Source organism: Bos grunniens, chromosome 1 (assembly GCF_055505025.1).
Source record: "Bos grunniens cultivar Pamir isolate PY7600 chromosome 1, Bosgru_T2T1.0, whole genome shotgun sequence".
NCBI classification, from domain to species: domain Eukaryota; kingdom Metazoa; phylum Chordata; class Mammalia; order Artiodactyla; family Bovidae; genus Bos; species Bos grunniens.
The window spans coordinates 134,253,830-134,274,087 of record NC_141165.1 but is presented as its reverse complement, the minus strand read 5'-3'; the positions used below and the strand labels follow the sequence as shown (position 1 = coordinate 134,274,087).

Here is a 20,258-nt window from a genome sequence, read left to right as displayed (position 1 = left end):
TCTCTTTGAAAACCTCAACAGAGTCATCCCTGTGATCACTACTCAGGGCCGCCGACTTCACAAGTCAGGGGATATTTTTGAGAAATTCAGCACAGTCTAATGAATTAATTGGAAGGAAAAGGAAAGAAACTGTTATATTTTGAAAATAAAACCTTTGCATCATTCCTTTACAAACATCGCTTTACTTACCTCATTCTTCATGTAGATATTGGAATACATTTTGTTATTTTTTGATTCAGTTGTTCATTCTAATGATGGTATTCCTTCAAATCACCATTTGTTGCATTTGGTTAAATGTTTGTATTATGCATATAATCTCAAACTTGAATTTTTGCTTCCATTTTATGCATACATAGTTCAATCATAAAATCATGTGGCTAATTATTTCCAGTATAATGGAGGCTATAAGAAATTCATACTTCTAATTGCTAACTTATTTTTCATCTACAGTTACCTACTCAGCAGTCTTTTTTCTTTGCTTATCTTAAGCAATTGAAATTTCCATCCAAACTCTAGTCCAGTGTGAAATATATCTTATAATTCAAATTCCAAAGTGTCAAGTTCATACCTTTCTACAACATAGATTTTCACTCCCGCTCAAGAACCCACACCTTTTAAACTCTTTGTGTGGTGGGTACAAGCCATGTAGGTTATCAGTTTACATGCAGTGGCTACTTTGTATTTCGGTGATTATTGTCTCTTAAGCAATGAGTGCGCTGAACTCGTTCTATGGTTACCATTTATGCAAAAGTTAAATGCGAGGCATATATTGGATATTAATAATGCAGATATACAGCCTGCACAGGGATCTTTTGCCCATGTGATTGGTATAATTATGAGTGCCCAGCTTCATTGTGAGTCTCTGGATCATTCCAAACTAAACAGTGGAGAAGGCAATGGCACCCCACTCCAGTACTCTTGCCTGGAAAATCCCATGGACGGAGGAGCCTGGCAGGCTGCAGTCCATGGGGTCGCGAAGAGTTGGACACGACTGAACGACTTCACTTTCACTGATCACTTTCATGAACTGGAGAAGGAAATGGCAACCCACTCCAGTGTTCTTGCCTGGAGAATCCCAGGGACGGGGGAGCCTGGTGGGCTGCCGTCCATTGGGTCGCACAGAGTCGGACACGACTGAAGCGACTTAGCAGCAGCAGCAGCAGCGCCAGCAAACTAAACAAATCATTCTTTAATGAATTTTATGTAGCAGGTTTTTTTTCCTTGCTTATTTCTGTTAATGTAGTATGTTATCTTTGGAGAAGGAAATGGCAACCCACTCCAGTATTCTTGCCTAGAGAATCTCAGGGACAGGGGAGCCTGGTGGGCTGCCAGCTATGGGGTCACACAGAGTCAGACACAACTGAAGCGACTTAGCATGTGTGCATGCATTGGAGAAGGAAATGGCAACCCACTTCAGTGTTCTTGCCTGGAGTATCCCAGGGACAGAGGAGCCTGGTGGGCTGCCGTCTATGGGGTCTCACAGAGTTTGACACGACTGAAGTGACTTAGCAGCAGCAGCAGTATGTATCTTAAGGAGACATAAATATTTTCAACTATATGGAAATATCTCCTAGAAGTTTTCCATTTTATCAATGAGAAAAGGTAACTAAGGCCAATACTTTAAAAGATTTAAAATTTAACTAAGTAGAAAAGGCTTGGAATTCTTAGAACACATATCTATTCCTGTACTTTTCTTATGAAAAATGAAGTAACAAGAAATGAAATAAATCCATTAGAATATCTTATTTCATACAACTAAGTGGTGCTTTGAAAAAGACTTTAATGCTTATCTTTTGACATAGAAGTAAGAAAGTAATTTTTTTTCTTGAAATCCAGTAGGATAATGACATTAGTACAATAGTTATATCCTCACATTTTGTTGCTCTTTAAATTGCAAAATCTTAATTATTTCTACAAGAGGTCACAGATATGTTTATATTAGGTTGGCTATTATAGAGACAGGAGTTTAATTAGTTCATCTTAAGAATCAGTCAAACCATTCATTCCATGAATGGGTAATTAACTAGTCCTACTAAGACAGAGAGACCATGCCTAAAATTGCCTGGGTGGAATCATAATTTCAGGAAGGTGAGATAGCTTCCCATTAGCACTCTGCCTAAGGAATACATTTTTACTGTTGCACATGCAAAAAGAATATGAATGCATACCTGTTTAATTTGTGCATGGTTCCTCATAAAACAGTCACAATAGCAATCAAAATAAAGATAAATTGCAAGTTGTGAAGGTAGATTTTTTTTTAGATGAGCAATTTTCTTCTAATTTAATTCTGGCTTATTTTTTCTGAACTTCCATACTATCCTCATAGTTTTTCTGGTATAGATTTATCTGGAGTTGGAAATCAGTGATTGTGGAATGGATGGTACATGGACTGTATGGTCCACATGTCTAGATTTGAATCATGTCTGAATACTAACCAGTATGGCGTAAGTGAGTCTCAGAACCTTGGTTTTCAAGTATAAGAGAAAACCAAAAATCATAGGAACACTAATCTCAAAGTACTATTTAAATGAAATAACTTATGTAAGGTGCAAAGCACAGTCTCCGACACATAACAAACAAACATTAATGCCTATTTCCTAATCCTTTTCTATGCCTCCGAACAATAAAAGTAGCTTTGTTTTAAAAGTTTTTCACTACATTTTCTCCTGAAGAAAAATAGAGAATTGTTGTTTTCCTATCTAGTAACTTTTATTCCCTTCTCTCCTTGAGCTTCTTGAGTTAGATGTTATCATGGCAACCCACTTCAGTATTCTTGTCTGGAGAATCTCATGGACAGAGAAGCCTGGCGGGCTACAGTCCATAGGATCGCAGAATCGGACATGACTGAAGTGTCTTAGTAATATGGATTTAAATTGACCTCATGTCTCTACAGATGACTTTTTTATCCACATACTGCTTATGGTCATCAGGTCTTGGCACATAGGCTATATCTCTTATTTCTATTGGGTATGTATATGTGTATTTATTCATTTATATGCTCTAGATTTTGCCATTTGAGTAGGTGGAAGAAAAAGGGTAGAAATCATAAGTAGAATTTTTACTTCAAATTAATTTTCTAGCTTTTCTTTGAAGAAAGATAACAATATAATTATTTAAACTTGGAACCTGTTAAACTATCCTTTTTTTTCCTCTCTCTGTCTTTTTTTTTTTTTTTTGTGAAAATCTCAAAATGAAATGACTGTCAGCAGGATGAGGCACATGCCAGTATATACTGCCAGCTTGAGATAGATCTTATCCCAGGACTTTTTTAGACTTGTCTATATGCCAATATTGAGAAAAATCTCAGTTACTTGCTGAGTTTTTCTGTGTATGAAAGTGAATTCAGTTCACATATCTTACCAACTAGATGTGCATAAGTCATTTTTTTTCAATAACTGGAGCTCAGTGACCCATCTTTCCAAATAATTCTAGGTGTCTCTGGACTCACTATATATATATTTGTCCAAAAATGTGTACTATAGTAACTACAATAATTAAAAGTTTATTGTGTATTGTGTGTTCCTTACTACACCTGTGACAAACTTATTTGTTCTAATAACTTGTTTTATAGGAAAAAATGTGCACAAACAGAATAATACAACTCTGGTACATGAAATAACCTTGTATTTTCTATTATCTTAATCACCACCCATTAAAAACAAGCTTATTTTTAGGCTCCCTAAATGAATCCTTAGAGTTAACAGGATGAAAGTGACTTTAAGAAATTACTTGAGTAAGGTGCCATTCCTGATAGTGATTGGAGGTAGTTATTAATGGAAACAGTATTAAGCATCTCATAATCACATTGAAGTAATGTTGACTTGAAGTATTTTGAGTACCTTGCAGTGTTCCTGCCATATAGAAAATACTCAGAATTATGTGTTGAACAATTTTAAAAGTTTTTAGAAACCAAGAGATAGAATCTTGAACAAATAACTTAAAATATAAGTTTCACATGATATTTCTATGTATGTAAGATATGCAGTGGTGTTTTTGTTTTTATTTAACTTTGGTGACCAGAGTGATACACACAGAGACAATCAGAGAGGCAGTCTATTACTAAAATAGATACTGGAATCAATATTCATTTCATGTTTTGAAGCAATAATGTATTTAAGCCAAGTAGTTTGATGATTTGACTGTCAATACTCTGGATGTTATTAATGTGCCCACAGGCTTCACAGATTAGTCAGCATTTATTAGATTATCTCCTCCTCATACCCATTTATTCTCACTCTCATAGTATTGAAGCAATTCTAAATTCTTTCTATTAAAAAGTAACAAAGCAATAGCACACCTCTTTCTCCCCCCCTTCTTAATAATAGAAGTTGATAATGATACATTAATCATTGTAGCAACCAGTATTTCTTAATGCATTTAATACTTTCTCTGTTAATGAAATGTACAGTTATCTTCCTTACATTGTCTTATAAATCTTCACAATAACTTTGAAGTTACATCTATTATCAACGTAGAACTTAAGAGACTGAGGCTTAGAGAAAGTAACTTTCTGAAGGACAAATAGTGAGTAAATGAAGGGATGTGAATCCATCTCAGCTATATCTCACTGTCCATTCTTCCTTTGTTTGGGACCCAGTCTTTCTCCTGCCTTAACTTTTCCTTTCTTACCAACCATTGAAGTAGCTCATCTGATCCTCTCTTCTTGACCCCCAGATCTTTAAAGCACCCCACAAAAACTGCCCTCAGGTCTTTAGTGGTATCCCAATAGTTAAGGGATGACGTTCATCAGTCTGTATTTTACTTGTACTCTTGCTGTTTCGGCCTATTTTGACCCCACCCATCATCTAGAAATATTCTTCTGCTATCTCCTGACACTCAGTCTCCTAGCTTCAGTTTTCACTGGAGGACATGTTTTCTAAGTCCCTTTTTCATGCTGATCCTCTTTCTCTTTCTGCCCTAAAATCCTGCATCTTCATTAGGGTGTAATTTATTCACACCTAAGAAATCTATATTACCATGAGCTCTGCTTCCCACATAGTCAAGAATAATTTCAAATCTATAACTGTGTTGATCATCTCCTATCAGAGATAGACCCTCACAGCTTCTTCTTCACTGGGACTGTTCCTTATTCTTCACTCCATTTTTTTTTTCTTTTTACATAATAACTCCTACTCATTCTTCAAGTCTAGATAAGTGCAAATGTTCCTTCCTCAGGAAAGCCTAAAAGGCCTCATAGATGTGGTTAAATTGCCTTCTCTAAGGGGTTTTTGTTTTATTTCTCATTCAAAATTCCAACTTTAAAACATGTATCCCATAGAATATATAGTTTGCAAAATGAGAATAAAATCTCACTTGCTCTATAAGCTATTATTGAAGTGAAGGAATATTTTTGACATATAATAAATACTGAGAACCTTTTGTTGAATTCAGTGAAAACCTACAACTCATGTTTTTTGTTGCTGTTATGTCAGGTGTGGATACCAAGCATTTCCATGATAAGGTTTTTCTTTCTCTCAGTGATGTCAAAGACACGCCAAGAGAGTGTCATGCCTATATAAATGAAGCATTCCAAAGAGTATATGTGGTTTATTTGAATTGTTTGTGGGGGAAGGAAAGACAGTTTTCTAAAGGATATTTCTTCTAAATTCTGTCTTAAAGCTGTTTGTAAGTAAGAAAATTGAGTTTATAATACATTAGAAGATAGTATAAAGTCTTTATTAAATTCACTGTGCAATCTTTAATCAAATAAGTAAATGCATTATTTATTCCCAAGGTTAAAGCACACATTCTCTTCATCTGGAATGCCAGTTCTGGAAGAAAACATGTCTAATAATATATGAATCTGAAGAACGCTTTTACTTTTCATCATTCATATAGCATTTAAAGATCTAAAGGCTGTCTTACTTCTTGTAGCATGTTTTCAGCAAATTTTTTTTTAGAAATTACAGCTATTCTTATGCATATGAAATTAACCTCAATAAATAATTTATTTTTGTATACTTCATGAAAATGTAAAATTCTTGGCCGAAACATTTTTAATCCTTTAATTTATTCTTCAAGCAACTTTGACAATAAATTGACTTTTAAATGGAGAATATTTCAAATGTCTGCTTGAGATTAAAACCTTTCTTTTGATCAAAGAATCCCTATGTTTCTAATGCTTAAAACACAAAGAATTAGATGTGACTTTGACCACTAAATAACTAAGTAAAATGTACATCCTTAGATTGGGGTGTTTAGAGGAACAGAGCTTATAAGAATATCCTGGGGAGATCATGAAACTCAATTAGAAAAAAAGAAAACAAATTATCGAGTTGTAATATATTTTGTACATCAATGTATGTTAATGAGCTGTCATCTCAGTCAGAGACCTTTGACCACCATCATAAAATGTTAAAGTACTGCTTTTTAGTGACATTGATATGAGAACAGCCATCACAAACTTGGAACAAAAGAAGCACTTGAAGCAGAAGAGTAACAGAAACAACTTAGGCCCAAATCCTAGTTTAGTTGCTAATGGCAAACCTTTGACAAGCAATTAGCCTCCCATTTTCTCCTTTGCTTCAATTGTAAAGAATGAGTAACTAAACCCATCCTACTCTGTCCACAATTTTTGTGAGGAAGTTGCATAAATTTGAATTTTCAAGGTAGTATATAATTATTTAGTTAGGTTATCAAAATTCATTTAAAAATTAGCTCTCTGATTTGAAATAAATATTCCAATTCCATAAATATATGTTGTCCAATTTTGTAATATTTTAGGCAATATGGCTACATCGGGGGAAATACAGCATCTAGATACTAATGTATTACTTCTTCTTGTATACTTTTAGATTATTGAATTTTATAGTTTATGCATTCACAAGGAGCTTCCCTAACGGATCAGATAGTAAAGAATCTGCCTGCATTTGGGAGACCTGGGTTTGATCCCTGGGTTGGGAAGATCCCCTGGAGGAGGGGATGGCAACCCACTCTGATATTCTTGCCTGCAAAATCCCAAGGACAGAGGAGCCTGGTGGGGTCCATGGGGTCTCAAAGAGTCAGACATGACCACGTGACAAAACACAGGCATTCACAAAAGGAGTTACTTTATAAGGTTAGAAATCCTTCAACTTCTTCTATCACATAGAAAAAAAACTGTATAATTGAAAAATCCCACTGGTTCAGAGTACATTATAAAAAATAGCATGCTGAAATAAATATTTCTCTCATTTTTCTTTTGCTATGTTATGAAAACAAGGCAAATAAAAGGAAAAGCAAAACTATTCCATCCATAAAAAATGATATTTATGGCCCAACGTTAGACGATTCACCTTACTCATAGAAATGGAATATGATGCTAAGTCAGCTATATGTTCGTTTTTTCCTGAGTCCCCTGTGGGTCCAATAAATACTTATTGAATAAATGCTTATCAAAAGGCTATTTTGAGTAAAATACTTTAGCAGCAAAAATTATTAAGATACACTTAGGCATTTGTAAGACAGTTATGAAATATGCATAGAAAAGATCAATAAAAAGCAAAATGTGCTAAGTACTACAAAAGGAGAACACCAGACTGTTTGCTGATGCTGTTTAGTTGCAAAGTGGTGTCACACTGCTTTGTGACTCCATGAACTGCCAGGCTTCTCTGTCCACAGGATTTCCCAGACAAGAATACTGGAGTGGGTTGTCATTTCCTTCTCTAGGGAGTCTTCCTGACCCAGGGATCAAACCCACGTCTCCTGTGTCTCCTCCTCGGCAGGAAGATTCTTTACCACTGAGCCACCTGGGAAGCCCTATACCAGGTTATTATGGGAGTACAAAGTTAAAATATTCTAGGATGAATGAGAAGTTCTGAAAATGTTTTGAATGTTGACCAGGACTGTGTTTCAGTGGAGGAAACAGCAAGGGAATGTTGGTGGAGCAGGAACACTAGACATCATGTTGAAGGAAAAGTAAAGGAAAAAAAAAAAAAAATGCCATACATGAAAGGCCTTTTGAGAGGAAAACAAGTTGTATTTTTGGGACCAGTTCAATTTGGTTGACCTGAAACAGACTGCCAGGCATTTCTCCAGCACAGATAGGTTTATTTGGGATCAGCAGAGATTTTCAATACAGTGTCTGCCACCTCAGTGACCCACATGCAGGCCCCATCACAGCCAGGGGACTGGAACACTTTCATAGAGGGGAGAAGGAAGCTGGGAGAGAGAGGGTGAACAAAGAGCTTATCCATGGTTGAACCCTTGACTGGAAGTAAGAGGAGTCTTTCTTCTTCCTGTTAGGCTCTTCTGTCTTCAAAAGGCATAAGACCTCCCTCTTCTGATCTAGTTCATTGAACTTTTTGTTTATTAATTTTTATAAATGATTATTCTCCTCCAAGCGAATTACAGAAAAGTGAAACTCCATTTGATTATGTTAGGGATTAGCTAGACAGAAACTTGCATTTTAGATACATTTAGTACCTGTCATCATTTGTCTGAAATTAAAACTTGTAGATCAGTGGCATTCAAAGTGCAGTGTCTGGGCCCAAAGCATCTGTGTGACATTGAGACAAAAATTCATGGACCCCTCCCCAGATCTACTGAATCAGAAACTCAGCACGTGGATCCCAGCAGTCCCTTTTGTAACAAATCCTCATGGTAACTCCATTGCACATTTTAGTTAGAAAATCACTGAGTAGACAAACAACCCAAGCTTTGCAAGTCTGTCTGGTACTAACTATGGTAGCCCATTAAATGGGGCTCCTGTAGTACTAGCTTTGTTCATCCTATTTAAAATCCAGTGACATATGAAATGATGGCAAATGAGAGGATACAGCTTTGTATACAAGACCCATGGGGTAATCTATTTTCAAGTCTTCTGACTAGAAGACACAACTCCATGTTTAAAAAAAAAAAACATAAAATATTGATATGAGAAAACCTATGTGTCAGGGATTATTCCAGATACTTTCCATGTGCTATATCATTGAGCACACCTACATTTCCAAATATCAAGAAAAATCATATTAAATCTGCATGACACCATATGATAGTATGTAGTTATAAAACCATATGATCAAAAAGCAAGACGCTAAACTACACAGAATGAACTGTCAACTTTGTTAAAATAAATACAATAATAGAAACAAGACTAAAATTTAATTTAGCAAAAGATGCATACAGCTGATTAACTCACATTTGGTAGGTTTGCTGCTAAGTCACTTCAGTCGTGTCCGACTCCATGCGACCCCGTAGACGGCAGCCCACCAGGCTCCCCTTCCCTGATTCTCCAGGCAAGAACACTGGAGTGGGTTGCCATTTCCTTCTCCAATGCATGAAAGTGAACAGTGAAAGTGAAGTCGTTCAGTCATGTCCGACTCTTCGCTACCCCATGGACTGCAGCCTTCCAGGCTCCTCCGTCCATGGGATTTTCCAGGCAAGAGTACTGGAGTGGGGTGCCATTGTAGGTTTAGAGGCAATTATATAATAGTAGTAATTTTGTATGGGTTTCCCAGTTGGCAGTAGTGGGAAACAACCTGCCTGCTAATGACAGAGGCCTGAGAGACATGGATTCGATATCTGGGTCAGGATGATTCCTGGAGGAGGGCATGGCAACCCTCTGCAGTATTTCCTCCCGGAGAATTCCATGGACAGAGGAGCCTGGCAGGCTACAGTCCATAGGTTTGCAAAGAGTTGTAACTGACTGCATCAAGTTAGCATACATGCACAGTAATTTTATGTTTTGTATATTATATAAATTAAAATTGTGTATCGTTTAAAATAATACTGTTATTTGAGTGTACCATATTCTAGCATTTAACAAGGTAGTCTCTAGAGGCTGACTACATGGTATAAATTCTGTCCCCATCCCTTTCTAATTGGGTGAACTTTAATATTTGAACATCTTAGAACCTTAGTTTCTTCATCTAATAAGTGGTAATAAAAGTGTTTACCTTAAATGAGAAACAAAATGAGTTAAACTATTTGCAGAGAATATAAAGGTGATAAGTATTATAATTAATAAATATTATATATAATAAAATTTTTTTACTTTCATGTTAATATAAAAATTCTGTTAAGGTTACATAAGGATGAACATATTTCAGCCTGAAAATGTTGACACTGCAAAGACCAATTCTCTAATAAGAAAACGATAAAGCAATACCAGGCAGATTAGTTAGTGTTCTGTGACCAACATTTAGTAACAAAATAAAGCTGCACCTATTAAAAAAAAAAAAAACATATTGCTGTCCAGTTCAATGAGTTAGAGTAGCTGAGAGGAAGGTAAATTTGCATTCCATTATGACTAGGGGATGTTTTATGGAGTCAAGTTCAGGGGCATTTCTTGGATGATATATCTTGGGCCCTGTGACAGTTTGCAGCAAGATGGGGAGCACAGGTATTTAATTGCTGAGATACGGCCCGGGCAAAGTATGAACATTTAAGGAGTTGTTCATACAGCAGTGTGTAGAGTTGTGGCCACTTATAATGGCAGACTTGTCTGTGTTTGCCAGTTCTAATTGCTGTTGATCTTGCCCAGACTACCAAGGAATTTGGTGATCAAGTCAGTGAAAGAGAGAATGTGACTTGGAGAAATGTTAATAAGGCAAGAGTTTCTTTCTAAAGAGCAACAGGAAAGCATGATTAGATTACAGAAGACCTGGGAGTCTAGGAACGAAAAAGGGAGGACTGGTATGAAAAGAATAAAGAGTTGTGAGATCTTGTTAATAACGACAAAGTAGCTGATAGAATGTATTACCTGAATATAAATATATAGGAAAAAGAGCAGTCAAAATGTTGTCTGAGAACATAGTGGAAAATCTGAGAATCAGGAGAGTAAGAGAAGAGAACAATTAGAGAGGATGTTAAGTTCGATTTTAGATTAGTCTGAGATGACAGCAGGATATGATGAAAGTAGCTATGCCACAGATGGAAATGCTGATGTGAAGTTCTAGGTAAGAGTGGTATCTGAGTCATCACATAGAAGTAATACTCAAACTCTCAGAGGTAGAAGAAAAGAGGAAACCTAAAAGCAGAAGATGAAACGAAAGGGCTCAGGTTTAGAGAAAGAAGTGGTGAAAGAGAAACCAATTGAGGTGGCAGGAATGAGCTGACGTGTCATTAGGAGGATGAGGACAAAAATACTGGTAACGTGGTAAGTGTGGAAGAGAGGGGACATTTTTTTAAAGGAGAAAATATGGGGAAAGAGCAGTGTTTGATGGAGAATATCAAATACTGCAGAGGGCTCATAGTCTGCTAAAATTCAAAGGCCATCAGGGTTAGCCATTGTGAGGTCATTATTATTGTAAAATATAAAGTAATTGGTGATCATAAAATGTAGAGATGAAAGGAGTGTATGAAGATGTTTAAACACAGGAGAGAAGTGAGTACACTCAGTAAATGAAGAATGTAGTAGACAAAAAATATGTTAAAGTGTATGGGAGAAAGAATAGGTCCAGAAAAATAATTTTTGGTTCAGAAACAAGCAGCTAGGAAGGGAAATCATGTTTACTGTCGCAATTATTATCAGCATACTAAGAGGAAAAATTGTATTCCCAGTATTTTGAATGGTAAATGCACATGAGGAATTGAGAGTAGCTATACTTTGAGGTAACTAACATGGAAGTGTTGCTGTTTAGTCACTAAGTCGTTTCTGACTCTTTGCTACCCCATGGACAGTAGCCCACCAGACTCCTTTGTCCATGGAATTTCCCAGGCGGTAATACTGGAGAGGGTTGCCATTCCCTTCTCCAGATCCTCCCGATTCTCCAGATATTGAACCTGTGTCTCCTGCATTGGCCGGCAGATTTTTTTTTTTTTTTACCACTGAGCCACCAGGGAAGCCCAATGTGGAAGTATTACTGAGGGTTAAATCCATTAATAAAATAACTTTCTAAAAGTCAAAATACTGTTGATTACAACAGACAATTCAATTTTCAATTTCTATGGCTTGTCCAGTAATCCCATTAACTAATTCATATGTAATTTGGCAAAATGATGTCTTAAACATTACTGTAGTTACAATCATTGTATTATGTTTGTTATATAAATATTTGTAATATTTTCAATGCCTTGAGTTTAATTTCACAAATGACTTCTTGCAAACATTAGTATGTTTTGTAGTTCTGTAGTGTAAATAAGAACTAATTCTTGAGAAACTAATATATTATAGGTATATTTATTTTCAGTAACTTTTTAGTCTTAATTCATATAATATTTTTTCAATAGCATAAGGAAAGAATTTGTTGATTTCATGCATATACACAGATATATGTTTATACAGATGGACTATCTGATAAATCAATAATAGCTCTGTTTATCTTTGTGGTGCCTTAGCATATTATTTGATTATATCCTTATAATCTGAATAAAGAATAACAAGTGAAATGATAGTCTTTTTCACAGTAGCTGAAAACATTGTTTAAGTCTTAATGTATCTTTTACATTTGGAAAAAGAGTAGGTTGCCATTTCCTTCTTCAGAAGAACTGTGTATCTTAGTCTGTTCATGTTGCTCTAACAGAATATCACAGGCTGGGTAGCTTATAAACAAAAGGCATTTATTGCTCACAGTTCTAGAGCCTAGAAGTTCAAGATCCTGGATCTGGCATGGTTAAATGAGGATCCTCTTTTGGATCACATACTTCTGTCACGTGGCAGGAGGGACTATGGAGTTCTCTTGAGCCTTTATGAGGACACTGCTGCTGCTGCTGCTAAGTCGCTTCAGTCGTGTCCGACTCTGTGCGACCCCATAGACGGCAACCCACCAGGCTCCGCAGTCCCTGGGATTCTCCAGGCAAGAGTACTGGAGTGGGTTGCCATTGCCTTCTCCAATGCATGAAAGTGAAAAGTGAAAGTGAAGTCGTTCAGTCGTATCTGACTCTTCACGATCCCATGGACTGCAGCCTACCAGGCTCCTCCATCCATGAGATTTTCCAGGCAAGGGTACTGGAGTGGGTTGCCATTGCTTTCTCCACTAATCACCTTCAAGTGGGCTCTACCCTTATGAGTTAAGTACCTCCTGAAGGCCACACCTGGTAATACCATCACCATTGGGGTTTAGGACATCAGCATATGAGTTTTAGGAAGATACATTCAGACCAGCACTGTCATAGATTGTTTTGTTTTCGAATTGGGTATGATAAATGAATATTGGTAAATTAGGTAAATCAGATTTGCTCAGATACAAATTTAATTAAAAACATTTGTACCAACTTAACAGTTTGTTGACCTTTCCCTAGATAATTTCCTAGGAACAAATACCTTTTCAGATTATTTATATAAAAATAAATAGCACATGTAAATGATTAAGATATTTACATATTTGAAGAGAAATTTTATCTACCCCTTATTTATAACTGCTAAGAAATTTCACAAGTCCCTATTTGAATTATTTTTAAATGCACTTCTCCATTTATCAGACTTTTCACATTATTCATCTGCTGCTACTTACTAACATTTAATTTTGTCAATGTGCCCCTTAACATCAACAACTATAAAAATAATGTGGCTTAGAAAATTACTCATCCTCTCTGATGTATTTTCAATAAGGAGGGGAGGCTAACATGACTGTAAAAGGTTCCTGTGTAAAGATTACACTGAGATTGTTGGTGAATCTGTGGTTAACAATTGATTAGCACAAACTAGCTAAACAGTGAAATTCCCTCTGACTGTAATTAGAAAAGGCAATTAATAATATAAGACAGGAAGTAGAATTAAACTGACTTTTATATAACAAGGAGGCTTTTTTGTTGTTGGGCACCAGCTGGAGGCTGTGCTAAGGACCACCTAAAAAGCTCGGGGCCATAAAACACTAAGTGCTACTTTGAAAATCAGTACTGAATAGTAACTCTGAGTGTATATCATATAGAAGCACCACTGTCAAAGTAATAGGGATTTGTAGTGTTGTATGTGAGTTTTCAGTGAAGACATGGGGACTATCTCAAGATCTGTACAGATGGGGAGGTGAGAAACACAAACTGTAAAAGTTAAATGATAAAAAAAAAAAAAACAAACACTTGATACTTAAAACTTACATGTTTCATGTGTTATGATCTAGTAACCCCAAAGAAATGTCTACATGTTTTCAAAATAAAAATGTATTGGAATGTTTGTGTCAGCAGTATTCTAATAGCAACATGTTGGAAGCCACTCAAATGCCCAGCCAAAGTGGGATATATACATTTATCATTGCACATTCAGGCAATGTAATACTTCAGAGCAATAAGAATGGGCTACAACCATAGGCAGCAATATGAATGACTCTCACAGGTAGAAAGTTGAGTCAGAGAAGTTGGATATTAATGTAAAAAACACACATCCTGCATAATTTCATTTGTATAAAGTAGAAAAGTATGAGTTCTTTTCTAACTAGAAGTGGAAAAAAGGGAGTTTCTAGGTCACTGATAATATTTAATTTCTTTACTTGACTTTTGGATATCTGAGTGTGTTCTGTTTGTGGAGACCAGTGAGCTGTACATTTACATGTTCATTTTTTCTGAAAATATATTACACATCAATAAAAAATTTAAATCAATTTTTATTATGAAAAGTAATGAGGATTTTAATTCACAGTAAAAATCTCACATTAAAGGAACTTCCCATTGTGATGGAGAACATTGTAAGACATAGACTACACAATATATGAGAGGAATTGGAAACAACGGACTCAGGAGGAACAGCAGAGGCAGAAAGTTCACATATGACTTGCATGAAAAGTCTTAACCACACATCTGTGGAATGGGTACTTCATACTGTAGACTGGGGTGGTTGAAGATGTATTAGCTATGTGGCATGATTTTAGTTGGTTGCCTCTAAAGTTACTTCACCTTTGCCTGTTGGTAAGAGTTCTCCTCCTACAGTTTAGTTTATGTGTTTTCGATTATTCCTGCTTTCTTTATAGAACATTGCATTAAATAACTCTTGCATGTACTATTAAATAATTGCTAATTACTTTTGTGCCTAGAATTATATGATACAGTCATCAGCAACCATGTCAAAAAATATGGTAATAAACAACAAATCAAAGATTAATGAAACTAACTCTTGCCTGACCTCACTCTGTCTTGCAATAATGTCTGGCAGTATAATAGAAATTTAGGTTCTGAAGTAGCCAGATCACATATTAGAAGACAGGTCCAAACATACACTAAATAGGTAGCTAAGCAATGAATTTGAAGAAGAAAATGTATATGTATATGTGTATGTATATTCATATTTTGTGCTTTTTAGAATTGTTGATCTCAAATTACCCTTATTTTTTATTTAAAAAATTAATTTTGTATATGGGTTATAGCTGATTAACAATTTTGTGATAATTTCAGGTGAACAGCAAAGGGACTCAGTCATACGTATATCCATTCTCGTCTAAACACCCCTCCCATCCAGATTGCTATATAATATCGAGCAGAGCTACATGTGCTATATAGTAGGCCCTTGTTGGCTCTCCATTTTAAATATAGCAGTGTGTACAGGTCCATCCCAAACTCCCTAACTATCCCCTTCAAATTACCCTTAAAGAAGATTAATGAAAGGGTAAGCCATTGCATATAAAAGTGTTGAGGTGCATATGTGTAGTTGGTTTTCAGTTGATAAGATGGAGAAGCAAAATTTTCATAAGACAGAGTAGAAATTCCTCCCTTTTGAAAATGTGTAAAAATATTTTTGCACCACTAGCAAGTCTCTCTATAAGCTATATTTTATACCACTTAGATACATTTTAAGATAACTTAAAATTTAAGGAAATAGATGTATCTGAAGATCTGAGTAGAAATATGCTGCTGCTGCTGCTGCTGCTGCAAAGTCGCTTCAGTCGTGTCTGATTCTGTGTGACCCCATAGTGGCAGCCCACCAGACTCTCCCATCCCTGGGATTCTCTAGGTAAGAATACTGGAGTGGGTTACCATTTCCTTCTCCAATAGAAATATGCTAGTTGCAGTTTAAGCAGAATCAATAAATATTCACAATAAAGACATTTGAAATAATGAAGTTGTCATGTTGGTATATACACTGTAGCATGTAGTATGGGCTCTTTTCAAAGATCTAAAAAAGGTAAGAATTGATAAAGATGGATCACATTATATATTTTTCCTGTTATAGATTATTTCCACCATTTCTTTCTTGTTACAGTTTTAGTATCAATGAGACATTCTTGTACACATTCTGAGTAAATCATTGGGGTTACTTTAACATTTTCTCATTGAATTGATCAGTTTAGAGATACTGTCTTAAGATCAATATTGTTGAAAGATGATTATACTGTCAAGAAATTATAAAAGAAAAGCAAGAAATACAACATTATGTGATATATATTCCAATTTCTGAAAAAAATGATATCTGACACATAAAAACAGTTTGTAAGACTGTACACAAAATCAGCAACAGTTTTCGCTGAGGGTTATAAGAAAAAACATGAAGCTGAGACTAAGAAGAAACAAGTAGGTGATATTCAGATAATTTTGAGGAGAAAGTGATCAACTGAATTCAGATCATTTGTTGAAGATAAATCTGGTAATGTGAGGACTTGAAAGTGACACTGGATTTAGCAGTGCACTTGTCATTGATGACATTGATAAAAGAAGTTGCAATGAAATTAGGGAAATTAAATCAGACTAGAAAGATAGGTTCAAGAGAACCATGGCAAAGAAAACAGAGGTGTGAATAGAGTGAAAATTTTCAAGAAATGTCATTAGGAGAGGAGAGATGTGGGATAGTAACTAGTAAAGAATAAAAGGGAGATTGAAACCTTTTTAAGAAAGTGGGAAAGTTTGTATATATAAATGGTATATAACATATTATCATATGTAATGACCTTGCATATTTAGTTATATGCTAATTATCTTATCTACTAGAAAGACAGGAGAAATGCTAAGACAATTTCTTTGAATATGTAGGGAGAAAAGGAACAGGATCCAAGGTGGAACTTGAGATAGGTGTCCTATAGATGATGAAATTTATAACTGAATATTATTCAGTTAAGTGACTACAATGGTAAATAATTCTGAGGACAGGGTCCTACATACTCTAATGACAGCATGTTAAAATTCTCTTATGATATATAGCTTTTAGAGTTATTAATGAAGACTGAGGACAGAATATGTGTGAAAATGCCTTGCCTATTGGATGTCCAAAATAAAGCGAGTGCTTCCTGTGTTTCTTTCTTCCCATCAACTTACATGTTAATTTCATCTTATGAGCCCTGATGTCCTAAAAATCAAATCAAGAGCCATAACACATACATTTTACTTCTTAAGTCCTGAAAGTTATACTTTTTTTCTGTCAAATTCTTAATTGCTTCAAAAGTAGAAGTTTTGTACAGATTGATGTTGATATCCTTTAATCCAGAATTTGCAATGTGGGTCATTTAATCCTGTCTTGAGGTGCATAGTGTTGTTTGTCACATGGCTTTTCAAGATATTCTATTTCCTAAACATATTCATAGAAACATTAAGAGAAAGCTATAAATATTGAATAATCTTATTAGTAAAAATTTTAAAGTTACAAAGGTTTAAAGTTTTGTGAGCTTGTCTAACCCTTAAAATAGTTCTACATTATCATTGGCCAGAGGAAAGATCACATAAATCAAAATCTTCTCTTTTCAAATTTCCAGATTACATAGGGCAAAGGCCTTTGTCATTATGGACTTAAATGTTGATAAAGTGCTTACATCTCTCTTAGGAAATGAAATCTCAGAATCCTGAAGTAGATGAACTTTAGGAGTATGTGGAACATAATCTTCCCCTCTTCCTTCTGCTTTCATAAGAATGTCACCTCTTAAAAAAAGAAAATACTTAAATATTTTTGGTTGTCAAAATCAACCAAATGTTATTTATTCCATTAACTATCTTTAAGAGTGTCCATGAGAATTTTTGAATTTGATTTTCAATAGAACCTAAATATATATGTCTTTACAATTTTTCCTGGTCAGTATGCATCTTCACACTTACTTTTGAACTTGTAAGCACTGTGGTGCAATGAATAAAAATGGATGAGAAAAGTTTTGTCTCAGATCTCCTTATATTATTTTTGAACATCTTCCAAGCATAAGTACCCTTGGATATGGAAGAAGAAACAGCTTATTTTCACATGAAATATGGTGAATTTCTCTATTCAAAGGTATACAAAGCTGGACGGCACCTGACTACTGGTATGAATTATATGTAACATGTTTACAATGATAAAATGTAAGACTCAAAGCATTGTTAGTCACTAAAATCCAAATTGGATTGTGATGAACATGTACATTTCTCACTTTAAGAAAAGAAAAAGTTCCAGAATAGTATAGATATCTTCATTGGCTTTCTTTTATTTCTCACCAGTAATTGTTCCCCTTCTACTTTTCTCCATTATTTTAAGAAAATAGGCTATAAAGTATAGGGACGAATGTTATAATGAGATAGAAAATTATAAATCTATATTGTAACTTGAAAATAAATTAAAATTCATGTTTTCATTTTGTGTAGAAATTTTACAACTACATTTACCATGTAAAGTATTGGAGAAGGAAATGGCAACCCACTCCAGTGTTCTTGCCTGGAGAATCCCAGGGACGGGGGAACCTGGTGGGCTGCCGTCTATGGGGTCGCACAGAGTCGGACACGACTGAAGCGACTTAGCAGCAGTAGAAACATGATGGTTAATACTTTTGATATAATAACATTAAACTAGTTCAAGTATTAGCTAAACCTTTCCATTTGAATGTCAGAAATTATTGAAAAGATTGTAGCTCTTGCAATGTAATTTTATTCTCCAAAGAAAGTAAGATCCTTGAAGGCAAGGGCCCACATGTTCGTCAACAATATCTCCTCTTGTGGTGAAGAACCTAGGAAAGGAATCACACAGTCTTACTTGGAAAAAATTTATTATCTTTTTTGTTTCTCAATTTCCTCATTTGTAAAAGGGAATATCTATCTATCTACATCATAGGGTTGTTGTAAAGATTGAAATATGACTCATATAAATCTTAAGAGACAAAGTCAGTTCCATGTTATGTATTAAACAAGTGTTATTCTTTCTCATTATTATTCACAAACATAATTCATTAGATTGTAGGTATTGAATGCCTACTATGGATGAGAGGCTATGAGATAACACTTTATATCAATACTTTATTTTCATTATTAAATTATTAATGTTTACATTAATATTAAGCATATATTGCAACAAGCTAGTATAAGAAATGTTTGTTTTTTAAATCTTAAAATCCAAATTTTTCAGCTTTAAACACTAGTTCTAGGATTTTGCTCTCTTACCTCTATAATTTCAACCACATCTTGTGTTTTGTGTAAAAAATCTCTGCCATCATTGGCTTTTTTCTAGGATGAATATGAAAGTTGGATCACACTTTTACACTTGACTATGGAGTTGCCTCCTAGTCACCTTCAGCCTTGCCAGCAAATCCAATCAGCTTAAGAGCATCTTAATGTACCTATGTTAAGTCCTCAGAATTTAAGATTAGAGAGAAAAGCAGGTCTTGTGACCTTCATAAGCACTACTCAGTGGTTACTTTGGAAATGATAGACTTAGTTTAATTTTAGCTGCAATTTGATTGAAGTGTTTTCCAGCTTAAAATCAGATATTCGACTAGCACTTATGATGTGAGGGAGGTTATATGCAGTGCATTTCTAATGCAATAGAAATGCAATCGAGTCAAACAAAATCATTTTGTCATCAGTAATCAGGAAGAGGTTTGCCCTAGATGTTTTAGATTCCAATTTTTAATTTAACAAGAAAGCTTAAGTGTACAGTAGTGTAGAGTATACACGACTCAGCTCTTTTTACTTAGGGAAAACAGTGCACTATTTTACTTCACTCTGACCTTGAGTCAAAGCTTTGTGAAGAATCTGATTCTGAGTGGATTGGGGGTGAAATGAAATGAAAAAGAGGGAAGAACTGCTTTTAACATGACCAGATGGTAATTTTTACTAGTTGGCAGTGTATTAAAACACATTTTCTGAAAGGAAACTCTACATTATAGACTGGCATCACAAAATGTGTAAAAGCATCCCAAAAATAGATAAAAATATTCTTTCACTTTGAAGTAAAGTTTTGATAAACTTGTGCAAGTGTATGGTTATTTTAGGGTAAAGATACCGATGAAGACTAACTGTACAATTAAAGGTCCTAGAGGAATTAGCACTGAGTTCACAGTATCTAGTCTCTGACCTCATATCCTCCAAAACATGAATCATGTTCATTGTGCTGGTTCCAAGAAAAACCAGGTATAACAATTCAACATGAACTGCTTTCTTGCCCATTAGTGCAGTCTCACTAATGCACACCCTGGATTTCCCAACTAAATTTTGAAATCAATTAAAAAAAATTATAATCATCACAGGGT

General features: G+C 35.1%; 1 long non-coding RNA gene across 5 annotated transcripts in view; it reads left to right on the top strand.

The window, feature by feature from the left end:
- LOC147380220 (uncharacterized) overlaps positions 1-20,258 on the top strand; it is a 325,705-nt gene that overhangs the window by 126,003 nt on the left and 179,444 nt on the right. For 2 of the 5 annotated variants that reach the window (XR_015167421.1, XR_015167416.1), the window contains one exon: positions 5,735-6,053. The exons of the other annotated variants lie outside the window; for them this stretch is intronic. This is a non-coding gene — a long non-coding RNA (uncharacterized LOC147380220). Of the gene's footprint in view, positions 1-5,734; positions 6,054-20,258 lie in introns of those variants that run through there. 5 annotated transcript variants of the gene reach the window in all.